This window comes from Malaclemys terrapin, chromosome 8 (genome assembly GCF_027887155.1).
Source record: "Malaclemys terrapin pileata isolate rMalTer1 chromosome 8, rMalTer1.hap1, whole genome shotgun sequence".
NCBI classification, from domain to species: domain Eukaryota; kingdom Metazoa; phylum Chordata; order Testudines; family Emydidae; genus Malaclemys; species Malaclemys terrapin.
In genome coordinates, this window is record NC_071512.1 from 7,557,553 (window position 1) to 7,572,335 (window position 14,783).

The 14,783-nt window shown below is 46.7% G+C and overlaps 1 protein-coding gene across 2 annotated transcripts in view; it reads right to left on the reverse strand.

Annotated features, from left to right (window-relative positions):
- Positions 1–14,783, reverse strand: part of CANX (calnexin) — a 65,547-nt gene that overhangs the window by 32,302 nt on the left and 18,462 nt on the right. The window contains exon 1 of one of the 2 annotated variants that reach the window (XM_054038645.1): positions 217–320. The exons of the other annotated variant lie outside the window; for it this stretch is intronic. The gene's annotated coding sequence lies outside the window, so the exon portion shown is untranslated. Of the gene's footprint in view, positions 1–216; positions 321–14,783 lie in introns of those variants that run through there. 2 annotated transcript variants of the gene reach the window in all.

Below are 14,783 nucleotides of genomic sequence, written 5' to 3' on the forward strand. Positions count from 1 at the left end.
CGCCCCTCCCAGTCGCTGCCTGCCCCTCTAATAAACCCCCTCCCCATACACCCCCCACTCCGTGCCCCCACCCCGCCAATACCCCAGCATGCCCCGCGGGCAAGTCCTTTCCCTCACACGCACCCCCGCCCCGGGCGTTGCCCGGCCCCCCGACGGGTTTGGGGGACATGCAGGCCCTGCCCCCCACTTCTACCGGGCGGGGGTTACAACGCTCACCTCGCCGCGCGCCCCCCGCAGCCGCCGTCCACAGCCCCGACTCCCCCGTCACGTGGCCTAGCCAGAACTGGTCGGCTACCCGCCCGCCTATCTACCGCGCGCCAACTGCGCCCCACCCCGCCATCCCCATTGACGGAGCTCGCCACCGACCTCCCGCGCCAGAGCTTAAGTCGCACGCCGATTGGCCAGCGGCGCTGCCACTCGCCTGCTCTCCCGCCTTAAACCACGCCCCAACGGCGCTGCCTTTCGTGGAGCGCAGCGATAGGCCGGCCGGCTACGCCGGAAGTGTGCTCTGATTGGCTAATAGGAGAGAGGCGGTGGAGTGTGAGAGAAGGGGAATCAGATTCCTACGTAAGGAAGCGTTGCGCTTCTTAAAGGAGCAGTGCCTGGGTCCCCCCAATTTAAAAAACATCCTAAGAGAAGGAGAGAAGAGCCACCCTGGTTAAACAACCAAGTAAAAGAAACAGTGAGAGGCAAAAAGGCACTCTTTCAAAAAGTGGAAGATAAATCCTAATGAGGAAAATAAAAAAAGAGCATAAATTCTGGCAAATTAAGTGTAAAAATATAATTAGAAAGACCAAAAAAGAATTTGAAGAACAGCTAGCCAAAGACTCCAAAAGCAATAGCAATTTTTTTTTTTAAATATATCAGAAGCAGAAAGCCTGCTAAACAACCAGTGGGGCCACTGGACAATTGAGATGTTAAAGCAGGGGTCGGCAACATCCCTCGCGCACGCCGCTTCTCGCCGCCCCCATTGGCACAGGACGGCAAACTGCGGCCAGTGGGGGCCGCGATCGGCCAAACCTGCCACGTCAGCAGGTAAATAAACTGGCCCGGGCCACCAGGGTGCTTACCCTGGCGAGCCGCGTGCCAAACGTTGCTGACCCCTGTGCTAAAGGAGCACTCAAAAATGATAAGGCCATTGAGGAGAAACTAAATTAATGCTTTGCTTCGGTTTTCATTGTTGAGGATATGAGGGAGATTCCCAAACCTGAGCCATTCTCTTTGGGTGACAGATCTGAGGAACTGTCCCAAATTGAGGTGTCTTTAGAGGAGGTTTTGGAACAAATTGATAAACTAAACAGTAATAAGTCTCCAGGACCTGATGGTATTCACCAAGAGTTCTGAAAGAACTCAAATGTGAAATTGCAGGACTGCTAACTGTCATCTGTAACCTATCATTTAAATCAGCTTCTGTACCAAATGACTGGAGGATAACTAATGTGACGCCATTTTTTAAAAAGGGATCCAGAGGTGACCCTGGCAACTACAGACCAGTAAGCCTCACTTCAGTACCGGGCAAATTGGTTGAAACTATGGTAAAGAACAAAATTGTCAGACACATAGATGAACATAATTTGTTGGGAAATAGTCAACATGGTTTTTGTAAAGGGAAATCATGCCTCACCAATCTACTAGAATTCTTTGAGGGGGTCAACAAGCATGCAGACAAAGGAGATCCAGTGGATATAGTGTATTTAGATTTTCAGAAGGCCTTTGGCAAGGTCCCTCACCAAAGGCTCTTAAGCAAAATAAGCAGTCATGGGATAAGAGGGATGGTTCTCTCATGGACTGGCAACTGGTTAAAAAAGATAGGAAACAAAGGGTAGGAATAAATGGTCAGTTTTCAGAATGGAGAGAGGTAAATAGTGGTGTCCCCCAGGGATCTGTACTGGGCCCAGTCCTATTTAACATATTCATAAACGATCTGGAAAAAGGGGTAAATAGTGAGGTGTCCTCTGTGCAGCATAAGCTAGCACACACTGTGCTTGAGGAGTCATGCTGGCGGAGGGCTGGCCCACAGTGTTCTGGAAGTACCTAGATGGCCAATATTCTGGGGATCTGTCAGTGGTCATCCTAGAACTACACCTGAGGCCTGGGGTATGATTTTTTTTTAATTAAATTTCTATACCTGCAAATATTACCAGATTTGGCAATACTGTCACTCCACATATATCATTGTGCTGCACACTACTTAGGACTTCACTGCAACATCAAGGACAGAATTCCCACCCTTCTGTTCCACACAGGGTGACCATAGAGTGTGTGTGAAAAATCAGGACAGGGGTGAGGGGTAACAGGAGCCTATATAAGAAAAAGACCCCAAAATTGGGATTGTCCCTATACAATTGGGACATCTGGTCACTCTAGTTCCACAAGTATGAACTAAAAGAAGAATCTAGCAGAACACAGGTCTGTGACACACAGTTGAGCAGTTCTGATTCTATCCAGTAGATGGCAGTGACGTAAATACACAGGCCAGTTTATTATAGTAATGCGTGCAATTGAGACAGCGCTGGTGTAAAACAAACTCTTGCAGGTTGCTGAGATAGGTTTTGCTGCATGATATAAAAAAATAAGCAATGTTGTATTAATTTCTCTGAAACAAGGTAACACTGCAGATGTAAAATGTTTTGTTAATGCTAAGTATGTTGCAAATACGAGCTTCATAATTCTCCGACCAATGCTGTGAAGTGGGGGAAGTACAGTCACCCATTGTTTAGACTGGGAAACAGAGGCACTGAGCAGGTGATCAGTTTGCACAAGATCACACAACAAATGATTGGCACAGCAAGGATGAAAACCAAGAAGTCTCTGGCTCCTATTCCCTCTCCATAACTTATACTAAGGTCAGGATAGGCCAGGGGCGAATAGGGATCTCAGATTAGGAAGAGTTGAGACAGACTGCATCGTTAATCCTTTTAGGCAGATACCATTTAATGGCCTATTCCAGGGGTAGGCAATCTATGGCACGCGTGCCGAAGGCGGCACACTAGCTGATTTTCAGTGGCACTCACACTGCCTGGGTCCTGGACACTGGTCCGGGGGGCTCTGCACTTTAATTTAATTTTAAATGAAGCTTCTTAAACATTTTAAAAACCTTATTTACTTTACATACAACAATAGTTTAGTTATATATTAAAGACTTATAGAAAGAGACCTTCTAAAAACGTTAAAATGTATTACCGGCACGCAAAACCTTAAATTAGAGTGAATAAATTAAGACTCGGCACACCACTTCTGAAAGGTTGCCGACCCCTGGCCTATTCTAACAAAGGCTGGGTTCTATCCTAGTAGTGTTTGATTTTATGGCCCAGGTGAGGGCATAACAAGATTTTTTAAAATGTAAAACTGTTTTAGGATGACATAATGAATGAGCAAGATGAATATCACCAGGGAGACAATTCCACCACACTGAGCAAAGGCCCAATACCCGGTTCTCTAGAAAGGCACTAACATGGTTTCAAACCTCATTGTGGTTACTCCCAGAGACTGAGCACAAGTTGTGGATAGGTGTGCAGAGAAACAGCAGCAAACAAATCACACAAATATGATCGCTTTCTAGATTAGGGGGCCTTAAATGCCAAGGTAAAAAAACCTTCCAGCTCAATACTTTTAGCACAAGGTAGAAGGGAACACCCAACAGAATCATCTGAGAAAAATCACAAATCCTCAGAGACCTCCCAAGACATGATAGTGGAGAGGCTGGAGTTTAGGCAAGATGGATGCAAAGTAGACACAAAAGCCTGCTACATTGTCAGTGTTTTTAAATGCTTCCATCACGAAGGTTACCTGTGTTCACTGATAAACTGTTGTCTAAAGGAATAATTACTGGTTTTGAAAGTAAATTCTAAGGAGCATAAGGAGTGCAACACCACAATGTGGTGAGGGGAGATGAGCACAACTGAGGATGTCAGAGAGTCCAGAATCTTCCTGTAAATGCATTAAATTCAAAAACAAGAAGAGATTAGCCAGCCCCTGGCGTGAGCCAGCCCCTGGAATAACTGGTTCTCCATCCGATACTACTTCTTCTCTAGCACTGCCTCAAGATCAAATACAGAGCAGCAGCACCTCTTTTCCTCCAGCTACCTCCTATTTTCAGTTCTCTCCAAGTCTGGATCTCTTACCAGTGTACATTTTGTGTGTCCTGCCCACCATGTGCAATACCATTGCTACACCCTCGCAGACTTTGAGCTCTGTTTTCACTGCAGCTGACAGAAACAAAGCTGCCTGGACTCATTCACTTCACTGCTAATCGGCAGGCATCAAATGAAAAATAAACCAGATCAAGAGCTCTGGGGCCATCAATGGCTCTGTGCACTGACAGGCAGCAGGAAGTAAATACAACTGAACAGGAGGCGAAAATTGACTTTTGCTCACTTGAACTTTGCTCTGGGAGAGCGAAGAAAAACCCCTTTCCATGTGTTGGGCAATAATCATAGGCTCCAGCAAGCATTCCATGTAGAATAATGCATGACATGCTATTTCTGTAAGGAAGTCAGGCAAATATAGAGACCGCTCCTTGCAAGAAGAGGGCAGAGATCCAGGAAAGAGATATGGACAAGGTCTAAAGGAAAGGAAGAGTTGACATTTTAAAAGCAGTGAAGATGGATGCAAGGAATTGTATAGATTAGTTAATGGAGGAGGGAAAGGGGTAGGTGTTAAAAGGAAGAGGCAACTGAGGTCCAAGGTCGAACCACCAGTGAACAGAAATGAGGAGGCAGGAAAAAGCAGCAGTCAACTGCAGCTGGGTGGAGATAGGGGACTCCTGTCTAAAAATCACTGGAATTAAATGACCTCCCTCCCCCCCAAAGAATAACAACTTTACAGCCCAGAGCACATTAGGCCTATAAAGCTTCAGACTCATCCAAGCAGAGGGGAGAGAGATGGAATCAGTTCCTGGGAGAATATCACCATTTGCTGCCTTTTTAATCTCCTCATCCTGCCCCCCAACATCGCTTCACAGCAGCTACAGCTCTCTGAACACATATTCAGATATAGCCACTGGCTGGATGAGGTGGAACACAGTTGTTACAACATCTATACCCCAAAGCTAGACATCTCCACTGTAGTTAACATGAAACTGGTAGCTCTTTGAAACTCAAGCAGTATGAAAGCTTGAAATAAACAATGGGGTCAAGTTGTTGTATTAAAACTTGCATAAAGAATCCTATATGCTTCCAAACATAGAGGCAAGGAAGATAATTCATCCTGGCACAGACACTCCGGCTAGCATAGGGACTGAGTTGAGGGGGCTGCCTTGTGCCTATCTGAATCTCTATCTGCCAGGGGTCAGTTTGGCCCAGGCATATGCGAGGGCAGTCCTGAACACTCCCCTAAATTACACCCTAGCTTTCATGACTCCTATGGGCATTGTGGCTACATGGGACTAGCCAAGGCACGGGATTGCTCCATCCAGGTCCCTTCCCACTTCCTTCTTCCTCTGGCCCATCCTTGTTCTGCTCCAGAATGCCCTCTGGGCCAGTGGTATTCACTGTGAGAGCCTTATGCCTGCATTACTGTACTTTTGTACTAGCATATTTGTCATAAGAGGTCATAGACAAGCATAAATCAGTCTTCTGCTAAAATCTGACCTATTGTGAACTCTGCTCTGTAAATCCAAGGAAATGCAGTGCCGGATTCCTCCTTGGGTGCAAACATAATAGGAGTCCTCAACTGGGAGAAGCAAGGGACTTCCAGGTATAAGTAATAATATTACTTATTTCTTTATAGTGCTTTTGATTAGTAGATCTCAAAATGCTTTACAAAGGAGGTCAGTATCAGCCCCATTTTACAGATGGGGAAACTGAGGCACAGAGCAGGGACATGACTTGCAGTGGGCGTCTCTGAGCTAAAGAGAATGATGTGATGAGGCACAGTCTTTTAGCATTAGCTCACTAGTTCCAATTCGGCCCAGGCTGATAATGACTGACAGATGCTTCCATCTGACAGCTGTTCAGGAGCTTAGGTGGAATGAACTGGTGGTCTCACTGTAGTTTCTAGGAAACTGGTGTCTGCGTCAAAGAGCACCATCACAAGTTGTACCCTGCTGTTGCCTGGAAGACCCAGTAGTAGAGCTGGTTCAAAATATTTTATTGAGAATATTTGAAAATTGAAATTTTCTCCAGACAAGCTTCCTTTCTTATTGAAAAAACAGAAACATTTTCAGTTTTTCCTGACCAAAAACCAAAATGTCTCCATTGATGACAACTAAAAACATTTGGTTTTAGATGTCAAAAAAAAAAAAAAAAAAATCAGTGAAGACCCAAAACATTCAGCGTGGTTGTGTGGGGAGGGGGAACTGAACTGTTTCCCTCTCCTGAAAATAGAAACAACATTTCAAAACCAGCTCTATAGTGCACAGACCGAACTACTCTCTTCACTACAAGCGATTGACCCAGGTCATGGCCAAGTCACATTAGCAGGACTGTGTGATCAAACCAGCCCCATTCTCAGGGTAGTGCCAGCGCTGCTCCCTAACTTTAGAGTCTGCAGCAGAAGTTGAAGACGCCAAATTAATTCCTGGTGTAACTCATTGACTTCAGTGCGATATCATCCTTCAGCAGTTGTCTGTCTGCCCTACCTCATCCAGTACTTAGAAGGAAGTAGGGGTCCATGTTAGAGCAGCTGCATTCATTTCATACTATGTAATGAACACAGAGGTTACCCTGTACCCCCAATCTATCCTAGTCCTGCCCTGCAGAACACAATAAACAATTGGAGAACTTACAGTGCTAACCCACTGAACTCTTTCCAAACTCTGAGCTGTTTTCATTAGACCTAATCCTGGAGCTGGACAGGCTATATGTAGACTGTGTCTACATTGCCACTTTCATCACTAAAACTTTAGTTGTTCTTGAAAAAACACACCCAAGTGACAAACGTTTTGGCGCTGAAAAGCACCAGTATAGACAGCGCTTCTCCCAGCGATAAAGCTACCACCCCTCGTTCGGGGTGGTTATTTTTTATTGCCAGGAGAGCTCTCCCCCGGCGATAAAGCGTGACTACACCGCCCGTGTCACAGTGCTGCCGCGGCAAGCACTGGCAAGTTTCTGCACAACAAGTTATACCACTTTTATTAAAGTGCTGGAATTAAACCGCTGTTGCATGTCCACCCTGTGCTCCTTGTGACGCTGGAACGCATCCCCATTAGCAGCTCTTGCATCAACACAGAGAGCAGAGCACTGTGGTAGCTATCCCACTGTGCAACTGGCCACAGGGTGCTTTGGGAAGGGTTTGCAATGCCTCATGGGGCAGGTACAGCGTCACATGATGCAGGTTTCCCAATCTCATTGTTCCATGGGCATCCTACTACATTGCCAGCTGCTTTTCAACTGAAGAGGGGGTGGGTGTCAAAGTGTGTGACAGGGAGAGCGTGTGTGTGTGTACAGGGGTGGGTGGGAGAGACAGTGTGTTTTGGGGGAACAGAGTGTGTCAGCATGCTGTCTTGTAAATTCAGACACCGGCAGAAAGCAACCAGTCCTGAGGCAGGGGAAGGGGGAAATCCCAACATCAGTCCTCGCCTCCCTCCCCAGCTCTCTGCACAGCAATCTGTCTTTCTCTCTCACACACAGGCCTGCCTCTGTGTTCAACAGCAGGAGCATTCCACATTAATGGTTTGCTTTGTGTCCCGGAGCAGATCAGCACAGCACCCAGAAACGAGCTTTGAAAGCACTGGAATGGGTTACCTAGGGAGGGGTGAATCTCCATCTTTAGGGGTTTTTAAGGCCCCGCTTGACAAAGCCCTGGCTGAGATGATTTAGTTGGTGTTGGTTGGACTAGATGCCCTCCTGAGGGTCTCTTCCAACCCTAATCTTCTATGATTTTATGAAAGGGGAGGGGCACATGTCTCCAGGGCAGCCGAGTTCAAACCAATGAGCGGAGCGTCCACTTGTGGGATTATGGGACACTTCTGGAGGCCAACTGATTGTTTTCTGCACGTTAGTGTGTTTACACTGCCAATACAGTGCTGGAGCCTCTGCGCTTTAAGGCTTATGACTCTCGTCAAGGTGGCTTTTTTGCAGTGCTGCAGCTGAGGAGTTTTTGCACACAAAGTGGCTTGGCAATGTGTACACCTCGGGATTTACGCTGCAGAAAGCTGCTTTACTTCACAGTAGCTTGCCAGTGTAGACAAGGCCTTAGAGGGAACTTAAGGATTTGAATAATTTCCCTGAGCCTTCTGCCTAGCATAGCTCTCTGTGACAAATCAAAACCTTGCCAACCACGTCCTCCTTCTAAAGAAGACAGACAACTAAATGTGGCTAGTGCTGGAGGATGAAAGAGAGGTTTCTGAGGTTCTGCAGTGGTTCATTTTGGACATACAGTAAGTCACTAATGTGAAGAAGGGACTCAGTCCCAATGAAGTGGATCTTATAGGCCACAGAATTTGAAGCTTCACACTCCTATTCCCCACCAGGCTTGAGATTCAAGGAAGGACACAATTCACATTTTCTAGCATATACATTTAGCCAGGGCACTTCAAGTCCAGCCAGAGGAGGTTTCAGTGGAAGACTGGATTTGGGTGGGTTATTTTAACTTGATTAAAGATCTGGCCCTCACCAAGGGAAATTTGTTTATTTGCATTTTGTATCTAATGTTATTATATTTTAATATTTCCTGGTGAGGAGGTGCAAATATTTGCCTGCAAATCAGAATTTTTAAAAAATGGTTTGCAGTCTTTGATTTTTAACTAGCATCATCTAGCCAGTATCATTGTTGTGGTCCATAGGCGTGCACACGGGGTGTGCCGGGTGTGCCCGGGCACACCCGAATGCCCATGGGCCGGATCTGGATCTGACCCCTCACGGCTTTGCATCTGGCCTGCGGGATTTGCCCCCCGTGGTGCCGCAGGCCCTGCGCTGCTTTCAGAAGCAGCCGTCAGGTCACCATGTCTCTGGGGCCAGGGGTTGCTCCAGGCACCTCCTCCCGAAGCTCCCATTGGCCGGGAACGGGGAACCGCGGCCAATGGGAGCTTCAGGGGAGGTACCTAGAGGCATGGCAAGGGCAGCGAACCCCTCCTGCGCCCCCCCTCCCTGCCCTGAGCCCCCTGTCGAGCCAGGCTCCCCTTCCCCAGGGCCGGGCTGGCTGCTTTAACAGCCCCATGTGCTCCCTGGCAGCCTCCCACCTGGCAGCGCCAACACAGCCGCTTAAGGTGGCCTGCGGGGGTGCTGCCACAGCTGCCCCCCCCCAAGGCAACTGCCCCCCTCCAGCGCCTAGGCCCCAAACCCACCTGCGGCTCCCCACTCTGGCCGGGGGCCCAGGCACCACCCAGGGGGGGGTCAGGCAGCCCCTGAGCCCAGCCCACCTTTAGTGGGGCCTGGGAGCCAGCAGGCCCGGGGCAGGGGGCGAGCCTGGCCCACAGGCCCCTCCGCAGCCCGGCTGCAAGCTCAGCTCCCCGGCGCTGTTCAGGGGCTCCGGCCCGGCACCCTCGGCCTCGAGTCCAGCCCTAGGAGCAGCCCTTCTCTGAGCCCCTTTCTGCCCCCCAACCTCCTGCCCTGAGCCCCCTGCCTGCACCCTGTACCCCTGTACCCCTCCTGCACCCCAACTCCCTGTCCTGAGCCCCCTGCCGCACCTCTCCTGCACCCCAACTCCCTGTCCTAAGCACCCTGCACCCCAATCCCCTGCCCTGAGCCCCCTCCTGCACTCCACACCCTCCTGCACCCCAACCCCCTTCCCTGAGCCCCCTCATACACCCCACACCCCTCCTCTGTCCCAATCTCTTGCCCTGAGCCCCTTCCTGCACACTGCACCCCTCCTGAACCCCAGCCCCCTGCCCTGAGCCCCCTGCCGCACCCCACACACCTCCTGCACCCCAACCCCCTTCCTTGAGCCCCCTCATACACCCCACACCCCTCCTCTGCCCCAATCCCTTGCCCTGAGCCCCTTCCTACACATAGCACCCCACCCTTTATGATTTTTGCCTTTAAAAAAAAAATTCCCTGGGTGCACACCCTAATGAAATGTGCTGCGCACGCCTATGTTGTGGTCACAAAGGTGAAAGAGGGTGGGGAAGCTTTTCCTGGTGCTATGCAATCCATCCCCCATCCCTGGGCAGAGTATTTTGTTTTCCAGTGCCTTGTTAGGTTTACTTTTAAATGCCTAAGTGGCGGGTGTTGTCTTCATTCCGTTCCACTACTTTGGGTGTGTCACCTGAATTAATCTAGTCGAAGGGAAGGTCCCAGTGCACTACATGTGTAATATCATTTTGCTCTAACGCCTGGCCACAACATCTTTGGAAAGATTGTTACAGGCTAGGATTCCCTCCCTATTCAAGCAATTCATAATTTGCTACCCCCTCTGGGGCTGCAATGTACACAAGCTAGAAGCATGTTGCAGAGGGTTTTACTGGCCCTAGCACATCTTGCCCACTGCAGCTTGTGTCTGTGAGATAAAGCAGATCACTGTGGCATTTGGACACATAGGGTCAGAAATACCCAATCTAGATTTACAAGGCAAGACCTACGCATTCGATTGCCCCAGCAGGTTCTTTTACAATTATTTATCAAACAACAATAAAAAATGTTATCTCTGTAAACTACAACCCCTAGTAGTTATTGGTGGGTTTTCGAGGGGTGATCTGGAAAATGAGGGATTGAACAGGGAAAAAATAATTAGATGCCAATACAAGGGCAAGTGTGGTGGGGTGAATGGCCTTCACCTGTTCCTAACATTTCCAAATTCTCCATTAGGGAATCAGCATCAAAAAATTCTGCTACAGCTCCCAAATGGTTTTCAATTTGCAGCCCCTTACTGCTTTCTGGTGTCAAGCATGTGCCAATGTCTCCCTACCAGAGCAGCTTTCCCCCCCTCAGTATCTGCTACTGCTTATGCTTCTCTGTGGTTTTGGGCCTAATTCTGCCTTCTTTGCCAGTGTTGAGTGGCCCTTTACTCCTCAAGGAGTTTAATTATTTGCAAAAAAGGCACTGTTCAATGTGAATAAGAGGAATATGGGCAGCATCAAGCTTTTTTATGAATATATTCTAAAGGTCCCAACCTGCCCTCAGTCTCTGTGGGTGCCAAGGAGAAGAACCCAGCAGAGTTGGGTACAGGGTGCAGAAGAATGTCTCCCTGATACTGCATTTGCAGGTAAAACTGGCTACTTTGTATTGTTTATCAAGTCCATCAATTCATTTACATTTCTTCAGTTAAACACAAGCATTGCAATTTGTACCTGTGATAAAAAGGTACCTCTGGGGGCCCATGCAAACCCTGGCATATGTGGCCTGTTCTAACTTACAGCAGCCATACTCAGCCATCTATGGGCTGCTCCGCAGCTCAGAACTGCAGAAGCACACAGCACTCTGGCCGCTTGAAGCATGACCCTACGCTGGAGCTCTGAGGGGTGCAATGTAACACCAGGCAACCCTACGCTGCCTCTGTCCTGGGGGAATTCCCCCAGGGTGTGCTCTGTCTCCTCTCGCTGTCCTGGATCTACATACAAAGGCAGCCCAGGGACCAGAATCTGGCCCTCTGTTTACACCTGGCTCAGACCCACATTTAAATTTTATTAGAGAATATTTAAAAAATAAACGATACAGAAAATTTGAAGTGTCAGTTATTGGTCATTGGGGGTAACATACAGAGTATAGGGGGGATGTTGGTGTTTTGGGGTTGGGCAGCACACATGGTATATACAGACTGCAATGTCCCCAATGAGGGCGGGGGGGGTAACCGGTGGGCGGGATCAGGAAACAGCCAATAAGGGGTGAGGGTCTATCACCCATACAGGAAGTAGAGACAGTCATGGGTATAAGTAAGTGGGTTCTACAACAGAGATGAAATTCTCTGGATCTCATTACAAGCACCTTAAAATCTCACTTTAAACCCCCCCCTTCTACCTCACCTACACCTTATAATTCCCACCTACTCCCTCTGTATAAGAACTTGTTTTTCTGAATAGTCACCACAACACTTTACTGACTGCTGCAGCCTTATATTATTTAACTCTATAGTGCATTTTGGGAGTGCAGTTTGTGTGGGAGAAGCTGTCAAAGACAAAGTTAAATTCTTCAGCAGGATGCTTCACTGTATTGATAATACAATAATAATAAAAAGCTGTTGCTTTTCACTTCCACATACAACATATCACTAAAAATTATGCAGATGCATTTTAACTATATTACTGGGTGTTTCTTCCTAGCCAGAAGTGTCGCTGCCATTGTGTTATTTTTTGATTTGCTCTCTCTGGTACCTACTGAAAAGGCAATAGGAAAATTGGCAAAACAAAGGGAAAGAAGATGTCCTATGTGATGTCAAAATGAAATTGGGTAAAACAAAGAAGAACATTTAGTTGCTTGATTTTTTTAAGCAGACATTAACAGTCTAATTTAATATCCTCTGAATCAATAGAACACTCTCTCTATATATTTTTTAACAGGATACAAACTGCTTAAAGAAAAATATTTCACAAAACTTTTCAAGTGCTCCCTAAATGCCCCCACCATCTTTCTCTTTCCCCCAAACCCTGACTTTTGATGTTATTTTTAAAAGATTGGATGCGTGTATTTGTCCATAATCTTTAAAGACTTTATTTTCCTCTGTCATTTCTGTTTCACTGGATGTCTTCATCTTTGGTTAAGACAAACCAGAACATTGGCAGAGGGATGTTCCAGGTTTTACCTTTTTCATGCAAACTGCTCACACACAGCCTACTTTTCCACACAGAGGGTACAACTCCAAGCAGAGGGTTGTAGCAACTCCTTTAAAAGCTGTTCTGATTCATAAAAATATATGGATTTTTTTAAAATTGACCATAACAAATCTCTGGAACCATGGACTGTATATTTGACCTCTTCAGTATGTCATGAATCAAGAAGTCACAGGGATACCTGTTTAAATCATTTAGAGTCAACAAACTCAACTCATTCCTCAGACATGTTCTATGCTACACAAATGTTCTCTTTATGTAACATTCTTTACCATATGGATGGTTGCTAGACAGGGCATATTTTGATGTCCTTTTTGAAAGGGAATAATTCCATGCCCCATCTGAAAAAGCAGCATGCTAGGACACCAACTCACCAAGTGCTTGTGCTGAAGGACAGGCCCAGTTTTTAAATCGCTAAAAGTAAAGGGTGAGATCATGTTCTTACCACAGAGCCCAGGCTAAGGGCAGCATGGAGCCACAGTGCCTCAGAGGAAGCATGAAGAGGCACTATGCTTGCTGGAGTTCTCTGTGTGATGTTGCACCCCATAATGCTTTATAGAAATATGCTTATGAATATAAATATGACATAACTGGAATATGTTTTATGCTACATATGCCATGTAACATATCTCTGCATAGGTTATGATCTACTGAATATATTCATCCTATTTGTATGCATGTATCATTTTTGTATTCAAAGTTATGAATATTGGCTGTGTACTTGTTTGATTTTAAGTAGCCTCAGTGAAGCATTTGGTCAGCTTCTTGAGAAAAGACTATTCTCAGTAAGTGCCCAGTTAAGAAACACTTACGCTGACAATGGACCTTAATAGACACCAATCCACATCTGAGCTTTCCTGGGAAGTTCTGCAGAAAACTGAGTCATTCATGGACATGTGACTTGTCCATGTGACCCCAAAACTTTATTTTGTAGCTGGATTCTACACAGCAGGAGAGAGGGGTTTCCACCCACAAGAGAGAAACTATATAAGCCCCTGGGAAACCCCCTCCATTTTGTCTTCAGCTGGCTCAAGAGATAGCCTTTCCACCCCCAGAGGATACCTGAAAGAAACTGGAACAAAGGATAGTAACCACAACGGTGTGAGTGATTGCTGGATCCAGACTAGAAGGAGGCTAGTCTGTAAAAGAAGCTTATTGGAACATCTGTGAGTGTGAGATTTCATTTGTAATCACTTTCTTACTGTATTAGGTTTAGACTTGTGGGTTTTATTTTATTTTACTTGGTAATTCATTTTGTTCTGTCTGTTATTACTTGGAACCACGTAAATCCTACTTTTTGTATTTAATAAAACCTTTTTACTTATTAATTAACCCAGAGTATGTTTTAATACCTGGGGATGCAATCAGCTGTGCATATCTCTCTATCAGTGTTATAGAGGGTGAACAATTTATGAGTTTCCCTGTATAAGCTTATTGTATGTATTAATGTATACCCATTTATACAGGGTAAAATGGATTTATTTGGGGTTTGGACCCCATTGGGAGTTGGGTATCTGAGTGCTGGAGACAGGAACACTTCTTAAGCTGTTTTCAGTTAAGCCTGCAGCTTGTGGGGGACGTGATTCAGACCTGGGTCTGTGTTTGTAGCCTGGCTAACGTGTCTGGCAAAACCAGGCAGGGAACTGAAGTCCCAAGCTGCCAGGGAAAACAGCGTCAGAGGTACTCTCAGCACATCAGGTGGCAGTTCCTAAAGGGGTTTCTGTGCTCCAACCCGTCACATTCTGGTTGTGCTAATGGGGATGGAGAGGGAATAATTTGTTACAATTATTTCAAGAATGCAGCAAACTTCCCACACTCACTAGCTAGTGAGTAGGGGATGGAGCCATAACTCTACCTACTCCCTGCCCCATTTTTGGCAAGTTACTCTCTCCCTCCACTACCACACAGTCTAGCCCAGAAGTAGTAGTATCCGCACATGCCTCCAGGAGAGAAGCAAGCCTCCTGATTGGTTGAGGAAAAGGGGGCAGGGGCTTTTACTATCCTGAGAGAAAAAAATCCTGTGTGAATTTAGCCAGTAGAGCTGTGGCACTCTGGAGATAGGCTGCTTTTTCTTCGCCGTACCTTTAAAAAAAAAAACTCCTATATACACGTAAAATCCTCTTGATAGCACAACAACTTT